Raw genomic sequence first — 19212 nt, 5'->3', positions numbered from 1 at the left:
GACCAGCGGGCCTCGGCTGATTTACCAGCGGACCTGCCAACTCTTTTAGGCAACACTCGGACGAATGTGGTTAAAGTTTTAAAGTTCTGTGCCTTGTCAAATGTTTTTACAAAGATTTTAGGGAGCGGATTTTAATTTGCTCACTGTGTGACAAGCTCGCCCATCTTTTCTGTAAGTGGCCAGCCAATGACACATTCCTGTGTCATTCTTGTTGCTATGTTTTCCTTTCCCTTCGGTTATACTTTCTTATGTAGTAATTTCTCTCTTTTCCTGTTTTCTTTGAATGTGTTTTTCAGTTTTATTAGGTCTCTCCACATTCGTTCCTTTTAATGTGTGTCAGGGCGCTGATGACCTCGATGTTGAGCGCCCATAAACCCCAACACACACACACACCGTTCCATTAGCCTTACCAACATTCTTTGCAAGTTGCTTGATCAGGTGGTGAGCCAGCGCTTGGATTGGGTACTGGAGTCTCGGGGCCTCCTGGCTCCGTCTCAGGGTGGGTTCCGTAAGGGCAGCTCCGCCGCCGACAATCTGGTGAGCCTGGCGTCGGCCATCTGTACTGCCTTTGCCTGCTGTCAGCACCTGGTCGCTGTCTTTCTCGACATGCGGAAGGTGTACGATACGACATCGCGTCATCACATCCTTTCTACGCTTCATGGATGGGTACTTCGGGGCCCTCTGCCGAACTTATCCGCAATTTCCTGTCGTACGGTACCATCCGCGTTCAAGTCGCGGCCTCCCATAGTTCCTCCCGAGTTCAGGGTAACAGTGTGCCACAGGGATCTGTTTTACATGTCTGCCTGTTTTTAATATCCATTAACGGGCTCGCTGCGGCGGTGGGAACGTCTGTCTCAGCGTCCTTGTATATTGACGACTTTTGCCTTTACTACAGCTCTATTGGCATTACAGCTGCTGAACGTCAGCTACAGAGCGCTATCCGTAAGGTGCAGTCTTGGGCAGTAGCTCATGGGTTCCAGTTTTCGGCAGCCAAGGGCTGCGTTATGCATTTGTGCCAGCGTCGCACTGTTCACCCGCAGCTGCGGCTTCACCTTGACGGCGAACTTCTTGCAGTGGTGGAGTCACATAGGTTTTTGGGGGTGTTTTTTGATGCCCGGTTGACTTGGCTGCCTCACATTCGGCAGCTTATACAGATGTGTTGGCGGCATCTAAATGCTCTGCGATGCTGGGGCGCCGATCGATCTACCCTGATATGGCTCTACCAGGCTTTAATCCAGTCCCGTCTGGATTATGGGGCCTGGCTTAAGGCTCAGCATCCCCATCTGCTCTGCGGGTGCTGGACCCAATCCTCCACAGCGGTGTACGCCTTGCCTCTGGTGCTTTCCGGTCCAGCCCAGTGGACAGCATACTTGGGTAGCCAGGTGTCCCCTCCACTGCGGTTACGGCGCCAACGTTTGCTGGCCGCTTATGCTCCCCATGGATTTAGCTTGCTTGGGCATCGTAACTATCGTCTACTATTCCCACAGTCGGACGTCCATCTTCCAGAACGTTGGCCCAGGGTTGGATTTACGATTGCGGTCCGCGCCCGAGAGCTTCTCTCCGGGCTTGGGGCTTTACCTCTTCTGCCTCCTTTCCGGGCCTCTCTGAGTACACCACTGTGGTGTGTGCCTCGCCCTCGCCCTCAGCTGGAATTGGCACAGGGCCCGAAGTACCCAGTCCCTCCGGAGGCGTTCCGCCCCCGTTTCTTTCCATCCTCGCAACGTATCAGAGCTCTGGCATTGTTTACACTGACGGGTCGATTGTTTCTGGTCTTATCGGTTATGCGCTAACTCTAGGGGACCATTCCGAACAATGTTCCTTGCCGGCTGGCTGCAGCGTTTACACTGCTGACCTGGTCGCCATCTTTCGAGCCCTAGCGTATATCTGCTCATGCTCAGGTGAGTCCTTCGTTACTTGTAGCGATTCCCTGAGCGGTTTACGAGCTCTCGACTCGTGTTTCCCTCGTTCTCGTCTGGTGATGGCTATCCAGGAGTCCCTGCATACACTTGCCCGTTGCGGCCGCTCTGTCGTGTTTGTTTGGACCCCGGGCCATGTTGGGATACCCGCCAATGAAAATGTTGACCGCCTGGCGAAAGAGGCCAGCACTGCACCATCTCTGGAGATTGGCCTCCCAGCAAATGATTTGCGGACAATCTTATGTCGAAAAATTTTCGACCTATGGGACACTGAATGTCGCAAGCTGCCCATGCCAAACAAACTTCGCCCTATCAAAGCGACGACGACTGTGTGGCGGTCGTCCGTGCGGGTCTCCCGCCAGGAGTCTGTTGTCCTCTGCCGGCTGCGCATTGGGCACACTCAGCTGACTCACGGCCACTTCTTGCGCCGTGAGGACCCACCTCTATGTCGCTGCGGCTCCGTTTTGTCTGTGGTGCACATTTTGTTGGAGTGTCGTCTTTTAGCTGTGCTCAGGCAGACGTTAGCGCTGCTTGATACGCTCCATGCCCTTATAATTGATGACCCTGCTATGGCTGGCTTAGTTTGGCGTTTTATTCGGGCAGGGGTTTTTTATAATTTAATCTGTTTGTGTTTTATTTCATTGTTTAGTGTTGATTCTGGCCTTTGGCCTACGGTTCGTAAACTGAGTTTTTAATGTGTTCTCGGTGGTTGGCTTTTCCTTTTTTATCTCTATGGTCGGCCAACCACCTTCACACTCTGTATGATTTTAATTTGTTTCGTCTGATCTCTGTCTGAGTCTTTCTTGTCCTGTGTCGTCTGCCGTCCTTCCTGTTGCTCGTCTTTTTTTTCCTTCTCTTTGTGTGGTTTTAGTTTTTTGGAAAAAGGGACCGATGACCGTAGCAGTCTGGTCGCTTTAAACCCACAAACCAACCTAACCCACGTTACACCTCAAATGAGCTTCTCAGGTCCGGTCTTCTTTTCGCATGTGTCGGCACCTCCCTGTTTGAAGCGTTACGCACCCGAATGTGATGTTGCAGGGCGCCACGCTTTTGTACCATTGCACAGGAAGGCTGTAGGTGCCTATAAGCGACATTTCAAACTTAAGCATCGTATTGGGAGTCACCTACCAGGTTTCGAAAAAGTGAATTTTTTATTTTTTGCCCCATGTACTTATTGAAAAAAAGATTGTATTAAGAAGAGAAAAGTGAAACATTGATGAGCAATAGTATATATTTATTACCATTTTGACATTAAAGTGGTACGCTAATGCAGCTAAATACTTAACGTAAGGTTCTATATTAATCTAGTCACTTTCGAGCGCACACCCTTAATTTTCAGATGTATAAAAGTTATTCGAGCGTGGGGTTCATAAATCATTATCTTAAAATCCTTATCTTACTTCCTACATTATGTAAAATGGATCCATATTTCTTAAGCTTTACTGTTATAAATGACTCAAGACACCCTAAGCAGAAAAAGTTATTGACATCCTCTTGTTCGCTAATGTCTGTTTTTAGTTCGTACCTCTAACTACTTTCTTTCCGATTTTAGGCGTTGTTTTTTGAATTACTTTCAGTCGCTTTTCGAATTGACATTTCATTTATTTTTAAATGCATTTTCACATATTTCTTTAAGCACTTTTTTAATTGGTGGAGCTTTGAGATTGTAGCATTTCTTTTTTAGTCGTTATCTGTTTCTGCAATGACGGAAAAAACAACAACACTAAAAAATAATAAATGTAGAACAATGAAATTTGGGGAATAAATTTGACTAGGTAACATATTAAGAGATGAACGCTGCAAGATCAGCATGTTAGCCGGCCGCCGTGGCCGAGCGGTTTCTAGGCGCTTCAATTCGGAACCACGCTGCTACTATGGTCGCAGGTTCGAATCCTGCCACGGGCATGGATTTGTGTGATGTCCTTAGGTCAGTTAGGTTTAAGTAGTTCTAAGTTTAGGGGACTAATGACATCAGCTGTCAAGCCCCATAGTGCTTAGAGCCACTTGAGCCATCAGCAGGTTAATGTAAGCAGGAGGTAAGCTATTGCAAATGTTAATAACCATTATAAGCACCAGAATGTTGAATGCAAGCATGCAAACGTGCGTGCGTTGTGTTGTATGGGGGCCGAACGTCAGTTTGTGAGATGGAGTTCCAAGCATGTTGCACTTGGTCAGTCAATTACAGAAACGGTTAAAGATAGTTCTGGATAACGGTGGAGTTGTCGTCCGAAATTGTCCCATATGTACTCCAGTGGAGACAAATCTGGTGACCCAACAGGCCAGGACAACATGTCGACAGTATTGGGGCAACAGGGGTATCACCCCAAAGTGACATTATCCAAGATTGTGGCTATGACGTCATGGAAGATGGTGGCGATGACTTCATCCAAGATGGTGGCTGTGACGTCAATCAAGATGGCGGATTTTGGCGGGAAGTTTGAATTCTGGCAGGAAAGTACCACACCTCGTCCCCCAGAAAAATGGCGCCAATTTCAAATTCCAACACGATAATGCACCACACCACACTTATCTCTACTAAGAAAAGAAAATCGCGGGAAGATAGGACACTTGTCCTACCTCCTCTAACCTAAGGAATCGTGGGGAGAAAGGACTTATCTTAAATATGTTACCAATTTCAAGCACATGTGTTCGCCACGGTGTCTGGAATTCAACTGGCTTAGTTCATATTGGTGCCACCAGAGGGCGCTCTTCTGACGTCAGATCATGACGCAAGTACCGTTACTCGAGATGGCGGCACCCAGTGTGTTAACCACGAGCTCCAAAGCCCAACTGACTTAGTTCATATCGTGGCCACCAGAGGGCGATACCGTGACATCGGGTGATGACACAAGATCGTCTGGTCTCTCTACCTCTCTCGTGTATTATAACCGGACACATGTCACGTCAGCGGCCCATGAGCGAATGGCCACTGATGCCACAGCCTCCTGCCTAGACCCTTATACTCATGCCATACATAGTCATCTCTAAATAATCTAACTAAAGTAACACCCACATCGTGCATCTAACATATTAATTATCTAAGTGCTTAATTACATTTTAATTTTAATCATATTCAATAAGTGAATTTACAATGTCAATATTCAATGTTCAAATGAGAAGTTTCACATTTTCCCACTATGAGTGCAGTGCTTATTCATGACAAAGCACCCCCCCACCCCTAGAATGCTGCACTTCTATTGGCTACTGCATTAGTCACATGATTAGACTTCATAGAACCTAGGACTTGGAATCAGCATTCGCCAATGCCACACCCACCTGGACTTGTACTAACTTGGACTAACGTGCACTAACGTGTACGAACCTGCACAGCGCAGCACATCATCCAATATGGTGGGGAAAAATGGTGGGAAAACAGATCTGAACACGAGTCTTTATTTTGCATCCAGTTTCTCCACCACAAGATCTAGACTCCAACTGACCTAGTACATACTACTGCCAGTAGATAGCGCTGTCATCCCTCATGTGACATAACCCGAGTTCGTGGTCTGGAGGGGAAAATGGCGTGAAAATTACTCAGGCTGCACTGGGCTGCTCTATAGAGTAAGGAAGGAGTGAACTCTGTTTACTTTCTAACATTTCATTTAGCCATTGAGTATATTTATCACATCACCGGAAAAGGCTCACTCTAATGTGCTTCGCGTCACAATACACAGTCAGCACACACACACACAACTCCTAATTTTCCGAAATAATTTCAAAAAAATGGTTCAAATGGCTCTGAGCACTATTGGGCTTAACTTCTGAGGTCATCAGTCACCTACAACTTAGACATACCTAAACCTAACTGAGCTAAGGACATCACACACATCCATGCCCATATCACAGCCTACAGAGCTGCTCTCAAAATAATGCAATCAATGTGCGCAAGCACCCCCCACCACGTGGCCGTCAGCTGTCAAACCACACACAGACCCCTTTTCGGGTCCCGCAAGCATGAGGCAACCACATCCCTTTCATACTTCATTTCTGAGAAATTCCTATCCAAATATGTGTTCACTCAGAGACAGCTCCTGGCGCGACCGGCCAGGGATGCGCACTCCGTCGGACACGCGAGCCAACGCCACCAAACGCATGTGAAACTTCTTTCTGTACAGTCGTCATTATACTGACTTCACAGAAGTCCAAGGCGTGCTTACGCCAGTGTCATTTGCGAGACATCTCCATGTACCACTTGTCTTTACCACAGATGACAGTATAGCACAGCGGTCATTGCTCCTAGCGTGACATGACACACACATTTAACCATTCTTAACTACCTAGCTTGACTGACCCAACACCAGCACGTGCACGCTCATAATTACAAACTCATGTAACAACGTTCCCAATATTATTCTTACGTCACATCGCTTTGTACAAAAATAAGAGCCAAGTCGACCTCTCGGGAGTTGTATACTGTCCCAGAAATTGTTAACGATCACTTTCTTCATGCCTCAGCTTGTATGAACCGAAATTCGTACCGTGACAGAACCTGTTTACGAAAATAACCCCAAATGCAGTCTTCCCAGCGCTCCTAACGTCTTACCCTTCCAGATTTCAACGTACCCATACGTTCCTTCCACTGTGTAGAGACTCCTATACCCCAGCACAAACGATGTGAATGAATCGAGCATTCTGAATCGCTCTTATCTAATTTGCGCGGCGAATTATTTATGCCGCCGGTATCAGAGCACCATCCACCTATTCTCTCTTGGACTTCCAGCAGTTATTTTACACAGTTCGCTAAATTGCATTGACAGTTGAGTGTGCAAAATTCTCTCCACATTATAAAATGCATACCAGACTCACAAGAACATTCCAAGCCAGGAAGATATTTACCACTGTAACTACAATTAAATATTAAGATTGCTGCTACAGTCTGACACCATTAAATCTACAGTTAATCTCTCCTCTTGACGACTGTGCTTCAGTATTTATAGCGCATATAATTTTCCACTTTAAAACTCTATCTCATACCCCCATTGTTATCAATCTGCTCAATCTATACGTCCCTCATGATAGGACACACAGTCATCCTCGTTAGTCATGCCCTAACATAAACCATACTATCTTTACAATGCAATATATACACATTTTACACTATGTAAGCCACACTAACTTTACAATTCAATATATACACATTTTAGAGAAACAATACAGTTACCTTTTATGTCTGTACAGCAACTGAAAAAATTATCTTACGCCTACACTCACCCTGGCTATATGTTACGATGCTCTCCCGTTCTAGTCAATCACCATCAGCCTTTTCTTTCTTTCTACAGATGCGACATTCAGCGGTAATATACTACTTTACACTCGTCACCATTTCACACCGACAACTGAACCTCGCGCCCCCAGGGGCTCGGCATTGATTTGCCGGTTACAGGCTTGGCGATCCCGGGGTTCCTGAGCTGGGGACTGGTATGCGCCGCCAGTCCTTTGTCACCGTAAACTCTGGGCGTGCTTCAGCGACCACCGTGGGGCGCGGCAGTGGAACGTTGTGTGTCTCAGAGAGTGGGGATCTCGGCTTGACCGCTCGGATGGCGAGGATGGAATAAACCTCTACAAAAGAAACCTCAATCTCAAGGTGTGCTGCGCTCTGATGAGATGGATGGCTGTTGAGGTGGAACAGTCGTTAGCCGGCGACCTCTCGTGTTCTGCTGCACCTCAGTTGTATAAGGCTTACCTAGGCACGCAGGGCTCTGTCTAGGTGGACTTCTATTTCCCTAGCTGCTCGTGGGACCGAGATCGATCTTTCGAACTCTTCTTTGCGTCGTCCCAGCGGAAGGAGTGGGCCGCTGGTAGGTTCCAACACCCACTCCAACAAGAGGGCGCGTGTAGCCAGTCCTCCAGACTCAGTAGCGAAATCTCAGAATCTCATGACAAGTAACAGAACGCATGCTGCCGGTCAGAATGTGTTTTTAGTCGTAAAAAGGAAAGAGGGTAGCTTCGAGAAAGTTTCCCCTTTCTATATTCAAAAAGGGCTCGAAGGCATTGCTGCCGGTTTAAAATCAGTGAAGCGATTGCGTAATGGGATGCTGTTGGTGGAAACCACCAGCTCCAAGCAAGGTAAGGCTCTCCAGATTGCACACTCCCTTGGGGAATATGCCATCAAAACTGAGCTGCAGACCACCTTGAATTACAGCAAAGGTGGAGTGACGTGCAGGGATCTGGTGGACATTCCACAAGAGGTAGTAAAAGATGAGAGGGCACCAGCAGGAGTAGTTAACGTGCAAAATATCATGAGGAGATTGTAAGTCCGACTCCTTTATCCTGACATGTAATAGCACGGAACTCCCTGAGCATATTAAAGCTGGTTTCCTTCGCTTAAATGTGCAGCCTTATGTACCTAAGCCAATGCGGTGTTTCAAATGCCATCGCTTTTGGCATACTACTCTTGGGTGTCGTGGAGAAGCTACTTGTGGCAAGTGTGGTCGGGCCGCCCATGACAGAGTCCATTGTTTGTTTCCAATTATGTGTGTGAATTGCTCTGGGCGTCATCCTGTATGGTGTCGGGACTGCACCGTGTATCTGGAGGAACAGAAGGTACTGGAGCTTAAAACTCTTAACTGCATCCCCTATACTGAGGCCAAAATGCTCTATAAAGCCATGCTGACCCCATCTTTTTCTACGTCCTTCACTTCCATTGTTAAACAGTCCACACAGAAAGTTGACGCAGCTACACAATCAGAGGCTGTTAGTGTCGGCACTACTACCAGCGTGTGTCCCTGCAATTGTGCTGCTCCAGTCACCTCTAAGCCTGTGCCTCCCCTAAAAACTTCGGAAAAAGCTGTGGTTGCTGACACTGTCCAGCTCCCTTCTATATACAAAAGGGTTTCGAGGGAATCTCTGGCTCCTTAAAATCGGTGAAGCGCTTCCGTAATGGGAACTTGCTAGTGGAAACTTCCACTTCCCAGCAAGCAACTAACCTCCAGTCTGCTAAATGCTTTGGAGAGTATGCCATAGACACTGAACTGCACAGCACCTTGAACTACAGCAAAGGTGTTGTGACATGCCGGGATCTAGTTGACATTCCCAAGGAAGAACTGCAACGTGAGTGAGCTCCGGACGGTATCGTTGATGTCCAACATATCATGAGGAGGGTTGATGGCAATCTTGTCAAGTCCGACTCCTTTATTCTGACCTTCAGTAGCACGAAATTTCCTGAACATGTTAAAGCTGGCTTCCTTCGCCTTAGTGTGAGGCCTTATTTCCTGACCCCAATGCGCTGTTTCAAATGCCAGCGTTTTGGGCATGCCACCTTAGGATGCAAAGGCGAAGCGACTTGTGGCATCTGTGGTAAGGCTGCTCATGAAGGAGTTGGTTGCTCCTCTCCAGCCAAGTGTATCAATCACTCTAGGAACCACCCAGTTTGGAGTAGGGACTGCCGAATATTTTTAGAGGAACGCAAAGTCCAGGAAATAAAAACAAACAAGCGTATCCCCTATGGTGAGGCCAAGAAGATCTGTAAGTCGATGCAACCTCCCACATTTGCTACATCTTTTGCATCCATGGTTTAGAAGCCTACTCCAAAAGTCGATGCCTCAACGCAGACAGAGGTGGTGAGTGTTGGCACTAATACCTGCAGCTGTCAGTCCACTTGCAACGCAGCCAGTGTTTCAGAGCCAGTAGCCCAACGGCAGACAAAGGTACAGTGGCGAACTTGGGTCAGCCCCTGGCCCCTCGTCCCACTCTGTGTGCTTTTAATTTGTTTTCTCTGTTCTTTGTCTGAGTTTGTCTTGTCCTAACTCGTCTGTTGTCTCTATTTTCCGTATTTTACTCGGTGTGGGTGTTTTTAAGTTTTGGAACAAGGGACCAATGACCTCTGCAGTCTGGTCCCTTTAATCCCACAAACCCACTAACCAACCCTGGCGCCTCTAACAGCTGAGGCTGTTCCCAAGTCAAGTGCGCCAATTACCACTTCCACATCACCTCCCCCAAAGCCCACCAAACCGCAGAAAGCTCCCATACAGCAGCAACAGCGGGTCAAATCCCGTGGTAAACCGTCTGACCATGTGGGTGTTGTTTTACGTGAGGCTTCATCCGACTCTTCCCTACAGTTGATGGAATACGGTGTATGTGTGGGGCAATCATCTCGCCCCACGCCTGCCCCTCCACCTGCTGCGATCTCCCCGCCCCGTTGGAGGGACAAAACGAAGATGTTACCCCCATCATAGATGGCTCCCATACTTCAGTGGAACTTGCAAGGGTTCAGGACGCATGTGGAGGAACTTCGTCTACCATCTCAGGGTAGACCACTGTGTCTATGTCTCCAGGAGACTTATTTCCATCCCTCTTACTCCCCCGAGCTATGTGGCTATACACTCCACAAAAATGACGACCTGCGTGGAGAGAGAGCTAGAGGAGGCGTAGGTATTTTCGGCAGGACGGACTACCACTCCTCGCCTCTCTCACTTACGACGACTTTACAGGCCGTCGCTGTGTCCGTGCACGTGCGTCATCCATTGACTGTATGTTCGCTTTACTTGCCCCCACACGATGTACTTGAGACGCCGCCCTGTCCGACCTTCTTACACAGCTCCCTCAGCCATTCATTATTCGTGGTGATTTTATTGCCCACAATGTGCTTTGGGGCTCTGCAATTACCTGTCCGAGGGGTAGAGCAATTGAGAGACTTCTCCTGTCATCCTGTACCTACTTGCTCAATGGAGGACAGAGCACTCATTTCTGCACAGCGACTAGGTCGCTCTCTGCCATTGATCTCTCGTTTTCAAATGGCTCTGAGCACTATGGGACTCAACTGCTGAGGTCATTAGTCCCCTAGAACTTAGAACTAGTTAAACCTAACTAACCTAAGGACATCACAAACATCCATGCCTGAGGCAGGATTCGAACCTGCGACCGTAGCGGTCTTGCGGTTCCAGACTGCAGCGCCTTTAACCGCACGGCCACTTCGGCCGGCTCTCTCGTTTTGCTCTCCAGCTCTTGCCAGGAGTGCTCATAGGGAAGTGGTCGCTGACTTTCACGGCAGTGATCATTTCCCAATCTGGATTCACCTGCCAGATCGCGTGGGTCCCGAAAGGGGACCACCACGAAGGGTGCTTAGTGGAGCCGACTGGACATTTTATAGCCAGTAGGCCCAGTTCGAACACTGTGCGAATGTTGAGGAGTGGGTGGATCATATTACCAAAACGGTCCACCACGCCGCTGCAGCATCCATTCCACAGTCCACGGGCCACCGGAAGAGGCCACCTGTCCCTTGGTGGAGTGGCGAATGCCGCTCTGCACTAAGGACTAGGCGTGCGGCTCTGCGTCGGCCCAGGGTCGGCCAACTGCTGAGAATCTTGCACCCTTTCGGGTGGCGAGGGCAAGATGTCGCCGCATTATTCGTGAGAGCAAGAAGAGGTCGTGGAATGAGTTCCTGAACACCATTAATCGTTCCACCAAAAGTTCCATTGTGTGGGAGACCATCAGGAGAAAATCTGGCAGAGGAGGGAGGTGCCCTATAGCTACTGTAATGAATAACGGCACTCTCCACAAGGATCCGTGAGACATTGCCCAGACTATGGCAGCGTATTTTGCCACAGTTACTGCAACAACCAGTCAGGATCCAGGCTTCCAGCGCCATAGAGTTGTTGCTGAGAGATGTAGTCTGAACTTCCAGTCCACCTCTCATGAAGTTTACAACTGCCCATTTTCTATGTGGGAGCTGGATTCTGCGTTATCTGGAGCTCGTGACACATCCCCTGGTCCGGACAGGATCCATTACCATATACTATGGCACCTCACAATGCGCAACAAAGAAATCCTCCTCGCACTTTCTAATGCCATTTGGGCGTTAAGTCACTTTCATTACGCGTGGCGTGAGGCACTTTTGATTCCCTTTTTAAAACCCGGGAAAGACCGCACGAGCCCGAGTAGCTACCGTAGAGTTGCCCTCACTACTAGTTGCATGGGGAAAACCTTGGAGCGGATGGTCAACCGCCGCCTTGTCTGGATGTTAGAATCCCAGCAACTCCTTAGTCACATTCAGTGTGGTTTCACGAGGTTTTGCTCCACCTTCGATAACCGTGCCCTTGCGGCTATACAACAAGCTTTCCTACGCCGTCATCACCTTCTAGGTATATTTTTCCTCATCGAGACGGCCTACGATACTACTTGGAGGCGCAGTGGTTAGCACACTGGACTCGCATTCGGGAGGACGACGGTTCAATCCCGTCTCCGGCCATCCTGATTTAGGTTTTCCGTGATTTCCCTAAATCGTTTCAGGCAAATGCCGGGATGATTCCTTTGAAAGGGCACGGCCGATTTCCTTCCCAATCCTTCCCTAACCCGAGCTTGCGCTCCGTCTCTAATGACCTCGTTGTCGACGGGACGTTAAACACTAACCACCACCACCACCACCACCACTTGGAGGCGTCTTATCCTGGAGCAGCTTCTCGAATGGGGTTTTTGTGGTTGTCGTCCTCTTTTTATTCAGTCTTTCTTCTCGCCACGATATTTTAGTTACCGAATTGGTGACGTCCTGTCTGATCGCTTTGAGCAGGAGGACGTTGTCCCTTAGGGTAGCGTTTTAAGTGTGACTCTCTTTGCCATCGCTATTAATAGCATTACGTCCATAGTGAAAAGTACTGTCCTGTGTTCCTTGTTTGTGGATGATTTCTCTTTCCTTTTCTCTTCTTCAAGCCTCGCTACGACAACGTGTCACTTGCAACTTACTATTAGACGTTTGGATGACTGGGCGCAGAAGAGTGGCTTTTTCTACCGAGAAGTCTGTAAGGGTTCTTTTTAACCGTTCTCGTTCGATTTTAATCTTTCCTGGGTTGAAGATGAGGGACACTATTCTTACTTTTAAAGACACGATGAGATTTCTGGGGCTCATTTTTTACTCAAAGCTTACGTGGTTACCTCATCTTAAAGACCTGAAACGGCGGTCGCTACAGGCTTTAAGTATTTTAAAATGGGGAGCTGACAGGACTTGTCTGCTCCAGTTTTACAGGGCGTTTGTGCGATCTCGGCTCGATTTTGGGTGCACGGTGTATGGGTCTGCGAGGCCTTCGTACTTAAAGATTTTGGACGTTGTCCACCACGAAGGGCTTCGGTTGGCCACTGGGGCATTCCGAACTAGCCCCATACCAAGCCTCTGTGCAGAGGCAGGTGAACCGCCACTTCATATGCGGCGACGGCTACTTATGGTACGCCAGGCGTATAAAACTTTGTCCACACCCTACACACCTGCATACCATACCGTGGCTCAGCCTCCTCTGGCACGGTTATTTCATAACCGGCAACGTGCGACGCAGCCTTATGCGATTCGCGCACAGGATTGCCTCGCTGCGATATCTGTGGCTGGTCTTCGTGTTTTACGTCGTGGTTGGAGCAGATCTCCACCATGGCTCCTCCGGCGACCCAAACTTATTTTAGATTTGACTCGTTTTAAGAAGGATGGCACGCCAGATTTTACATTCCAGTCACTGTTTTTTAACATTTTAGATGTGCATCACGGTTTTACTGTCGTTTACACGGATGGCTCCAAACAGGAGAATTTCCTTGGCTGTTCTGTGGTGTTCCCTGATCGTGTTACCCGGATTCGCCTCCCTGATGAATATTCCGTTTTCGCAGCGGAGCTCCACGCGATCCTGAAGGCACTGGAGCGGATGAATCGTGTTCGGGGCCATCGATTTCTTCACTGGTCCGATTCTCTTAGGGCCTTACAATTACTGCAGAACCTGTACCCAACTGAGGAGATGGTCCAGCTGATATATGACCAACTGTACTTGCTCCGACGGCGGGGTAAAGAGGTATCCTTCTGCTCGGTGCCTGGTCATGTCGGAATATGGGGCAATGAACACGCCGATCAGGCTGCCAAGGAGGCCTGCAGAGAGCAGGATGTGTGTCCAGTGTCCTATCCGCTTGCAGTCTGTCATCTCTGCACTCCACAAGAAGTGCATGGAGTTGTGGAAGGACGAATGGCTGGCGGTGACGACCAATAAACTGTGGTTGGTAAAGTCAACCACTCGGCTGTGGCGTTCCTCCTGCCGGTTGCTCAGGCCGGAAGAGGTGGCCCTCACACGTCTTCAGATAGGGCACTGTCCTCTCACACATAGCTTTTTATTACGGTGGGAGGATCCTCCATTTTGTGACGCTTGTGGTGTGCACATCTCTGTCCGGCACATTTTAACAGACTGCATTTTATACCATGATGCAAGGGCAGAACCACAAGTTGATGGGGATCTGCCTTCTGTTTTAGCTAACGATGAGACGTGTGTGTCTAGGGTTTTTAAGTTTTCTGGTGTGTCAGGACTATGGCCTAAAGTTTTAGTATGGTGGTTTCAGTGTATTGCAGAGTGGCTGACTCCTCCCTTTCTTCCTTGCAGTCAGCCAGCCACTTCCATCTGCTACATTGTTTTACCTCCCTCTACCATTTTCTTCCTGTGTTGTCCATGTTTTACTGCTGGCACCCTGCTTCATCCCATTCTTCGGTGTGGGTGAGCACATATTTATCAATGATTGTTTCCCATCTTTTATGATCTGTCTTATATTCCTGTTCTGGGATTCCCCCTGCAGGTTTGGGGGTAAGAATGGGCCTGTGGTGTTCCTGCCTGTCGTAAGAGGCGACTAAAAGGATTCTCAAAAGTTTTGGCCTTGTGTGATGGTCACCTCTTGGCTTTGACCTCCACTTTTCCAAATTTCCGTTGTTAGTGCGTGCCATTTGGGGAAGGACGCCTTATGTGGTGTTTTTCAATTGGTCCATCATGCACCAACATCTTGCATGCTACCTATTGTCGTGAGGCGGTGTTTACATCCAACGTCCTCTGGGTTGCCTCCTACTCGTCTTGTGTGCACTCCCCTTCTCAGCGCCCACGACAACTGTGGACCCTTTCAACACCTAAATTCCAGCACGGTAGCCAGTCCGTTGTGGTGAGGTCGTCATGTACCCTCTTGGTGGTAGCCCCCTGACCACGCAGGGATCGCACTACAGATGCCAGAGCTGTTTCCTCCCCATGCATGCCAAGGAGTATGTGCCCATCTTCCCTGGGGCACGGGGTCTCCGGGCAACGGGATATCGGCCAGGTACCCGTTGGTTTGGCTGGGTGGCGCCCTTGTGGAGAGCCCTCGTTCGGAGTAGGTGGCATCTGGGTGGATGTGGCGCAATGAAGCGCAATAAATCACACCAAGCTGGTTGTCGCACGGCCACCAGCGTCTCTAAGCGAGGCAGAGTAGACTTTGATGCTGTGCAATATGACCCTCAGTCGTTCCCCTCGCTGTCTGCTATGTGGGAGGGACACAGATCTAGTGCCAAGCGGGAGCCTTACGTACCACAATACCTTGTCTGCAGCACGACTGATGGTGACTCCTTTCTTACGATGAAGCCTCTGATCTTTGTGGAACACCTGGAGGATAAGTTTGGGGAAGTGGCGGGGTTGTCTAAAATGAGGAATGGGTCCATCCTCCTCAAGACGTCCTCCCCAGCCCAGTCACGAGCGTTGCTCTTATGTGGTATGCTGGGTGATGTCCCTGTTACCATCACTCCACACAGTAGCTTAAATATGGTCCAGGGGATTATTTACCATCGTGACCTATTGTTACAATCCGACGACGAACTGAGGGCCGACTTGGAACGACGTGGTGTACATTTTGTCAGTTCTGTACATAGAGGACCCAAGACTAACAGGGTGGCCACCGGTGCCTTTATCTTGGCCTTCGAGGGTGCTGTAGTGCCCGAGAAGTTCAAGGTAATGGTTTACCATTGTGACATCAAGCCATACGTCCCTCCCCCGATGCGGTGCTTCCAGTGCTGGAAGTTTGGGCATATGTCCTCCCGTTGCCCATCCAGCGCCACATGTCGAGATTGCGGACGCCACTCTCATCCCGATTCTTCATGGCCTTAAGGGCCTTTACTGTTCATAATGTATATTAAATAATGTAGCAGAATGGTTCGAAAGCTCTCCAAGGCTCTTATCAAATAATGCAGTTGTCTACAAGAAGGTAGCAATCCCAGAAGACAGTAACGATCCGTTGAATGATGTACAGACAGTTGATGAATGGTGCTGGCTCCCCCCTGCGGGTTCGGGGGTATGAATAGTCCCGCGGTATTCCTGCCTGTCGTAAGAGGCGACTAAAAGGAGTCTCAAACGCTTTGGCCTTAATGTGATGGTCCCCATTCGGGTTTGACCTCCATTATTCCAAATTCCACAGAAGTAAGAGCCTTTTGGGGAAGGACACCTTACGTGGTGCACCATCAGTCCTCTGTGCCCTACGACCTTGGCACTCTTGATCGTCTTGGCGTCGTACCTACACTCTCCATCCCTCATTTTGGGCATAGAAACCTGATGTATTGTGTAAGTACCGCCCTTAGTGCGTCACCACCAGCACCCACGATCACTATGGACTACCCATGGCACCCAAAATCCAGCACGGTACCCAGCCCGTTGTGGTGGGGTCGTCATGTACCCTCTAGGTTGTAGCTCCCTGACAACACAGGGATCGTACAGCCGATGCCTGAGCTGACTCCTCCCCACGTAAGCCAATGAGTAGATGCTCGTCTCTCTGGGGCATCGGGACTCCCGGCAACGGCCATCCTGCCAGGTGGCCTTTGCTGTGGCTGGGTGGCCCCCGTGGGGAGAGCCCCTGGTCGGAGTGGGTGGCATCGGGGCAGATGCCCCGCAATGAAGCGGGTGAAATCTCAATCTGGTGGTCGTCCGACCGCCAATGTCTCTAAGCGTGGTAAGGTGGAATTTAACGCTGTGACATATAACCCGAAGTCGTTCCCTTCCCTAGCCACACCATGGGAGGAACGTAGGGCTGCAGACAGACAGGAGCCGTATTCGCCACGATACCATGTATGCAGCAAAACTGATGGGGATTCGTTTTTGGGGACTAAGCCTCTTTTCTTCGTTCACAATCTCGAAGATAAGTTTGAAAAAGTGGCGTCTCTTTCCCAAATGAGGAGCGGGGATATTTTGATACAAGCAGCTTCATCTGCGCAGTCCCAGGCATTACTCGCCTGTGAGAAGCTCGGTGACATCCCCGTTACTGTCACTCCCCATAAGTCCTTAAATTTGGTCCAGGGGATTATTTTTCATAAAGATCTTCTGCTACAGTCTGATGACGAGCTACGTGAGAACCTGGCACGACGAGGTGTACACTTTGTCCGTCGTGTCTTTAGGGGGCCAAAGGATAATAGGGTCGCTACCGGTGCTTTCATCCTGGCCTTTGAGGGCGACTGCTTGCCTGAGAAAGTCAAGGTCATGATATACCGGTGCGATGTCAAGCCCTCTGTCCCGCCCCCTATGCGATGCTTCCAGTGCTGGAAATTCGGACACATGTCCTTCAGGTGCACTTCCAGCCCCACTTGTCGTGATTGTGGACGACCTCCACATCCTAATGCTCCATGTGCTCCGCCTCCCACCTGCGTTAACTGTGGGGAGCATCATTCTCCCTGCTCACCAGACTGTGCAGTCTATCAACAAGAGCGGAAGATACAAGAAATTAAGACCTTGGACCGTTTAAGTTACCAAGAGGCAAAGATGAAATTAGAACAACTCACCCCTACACCTCTGTTGAGGAGTTATGCTACCGTCACACTGACGCCACCAGCTCCTGCACAGACTACCTTCTCTGTTGGCCCACAGAGAAATCAAGTAACGTCTGCCCCACCGCTGGGACAGGCCGCTCTCTCTTCCACTGCTCCCAAAACACCGAGTTTGGGAGCAGTGCGCCCCAAGCAACTGGGGACGTTAGTCCCCAACTCTCAGCTGGAGTGGCGACAGCCCTCTCTGTCTCCTCAGCCGGGGAACCACAGCTCTCTCCGGCTGCTCAGCCGGAGACGCAACAGCCTCCTCCGGCCTCACTTGTTCGGAAGGGATCCCTTGGGGGAGTCCCTTCCAAGGACTTCCCCAGTGTCTCACAAGACACTAGCCAGTGGCTGAAGAAGCCACCAGCTGCTGGTCGAAGGGCTTCACGCTCTTCCTCTGTTCCTGATAACGTGTCAGGAAAGCCCTCCCAGCATGCCAACCCTCCTCCCAAAGACAAGAGAGAAGAGGAAGCTCTCCAAGAAGGATAAGGACCCAGTGGTTCCCGCACCAACGCTCCCTGTCAGCTCAGCCTCTGAGGACGAGGTCGAGCTCTTTGCGTCCCCTGATGACCTGGATCTCGCCGTCTCCTCAGAAACGATGGCCGTAGTGACGTCCGTCGCTCAGTCGGTGGCAGCATGTGACCCTGCCAAGTAATTTCCTTTTCAGTGCCTGAATGCCTCTACCGGACACGCTTTGTACAATCCTCCAGTGGAATTGTGGCGGTTATTTTAGCCATCTCCCTGAGCTACGACAGCTTCTAAGCCTGACACCTGCTTTCTGCATTGCCCTCCAGGAAACCTGGTTCCCGGCAATGTGGACCCCTGTCCTTCGTGGATACAGGGGCTATTACTGCAACCGTAGCACTTACAATTGTGTGTCAGGTGGAGCCTGCGTGTATGTCCTTACCTCTGTATGTAGTGCTCCTGTGCCCCTTCTAACATCATTGGAAGCTGTGGCTGTCCGTGTAAGGACAACCCAGGACATAACCGTCTGCAGTGTCTATCTCCCTCCAGGTGGTACAGTCTCCCTGATCGAATTGGCTGCACTTGTCGCCCAACTCCGCACGCCTTGTCTTCTCCTGGGGGATTTTAACGCCCACAATCCCCTGTGGGGTGGAACGAAGGTTGCTGGCCGAGGCAGGGAGGTCGAGAATCTCACCTCCCAACTCGACCTCTGCCTCTTAAACACTGGCGCTGCCACACATTTCAGTGTGGCGCATAGCACGTTCTCGGCCATAGATCTGTCGTTGTGCAGCCCAGGGCTTGTACCATCGGTCCACTGGAGAGTCCACGAGGACTTGTGTGGTAGTGACCATTTTCCGATCTTCCTTTCACTACCACAGCGTCACTCCCTTGCGCGCTCGCCTAGATGGGCATTTAGCAGGGCAAACTGGGACACGTTCTCCTCTGCTGCCACTGTTGAATCTCTCCCCCATGGTACCATCGATGTGGCGGTTGAGACACTGACTGCAGCGATTGTTTCCGCTGCGGAACGTACTATTCCTCGTTCTTTAGGGTGCCCCCGGCGAAAGTCGGTGCCTTGGTGGTCTCCAGAGGTCGCTGACGCCATTAAAGAACGTCGGCGGGCTCTTCAGCGACATAAGCGGCACCCGTCTTTGAAGAACCTCATTTTATTCAAACGTCTCGGTGCTGAGGTACGGAGGCTTATCAAACGGCGGAAACAGGGGTGTTGGGAAAGGTATGTTTCCAACATTGGTTCCCGTACTTCCCCCTCCCAGGCGTGGCTGAAGATTCGGCGCA

The sequence above is a fragment of the Schistocerca americana genome, chromosome 1 (assembly GCF_021461395.2).
Source record: "Schistocerca americana isolate TAMUIC-IGC-003095 chromosome 1, iqSchAmer2.1, whole genome shotgun sequence".
NCBI lineage: Eukaryota > Metazoa > Arthropoda > Insecta > Orthoptera > Acrididae > Schistocerca > Schistocerca americana.
Note: the sequence above shows the minus strand (reverse complement) of the source record.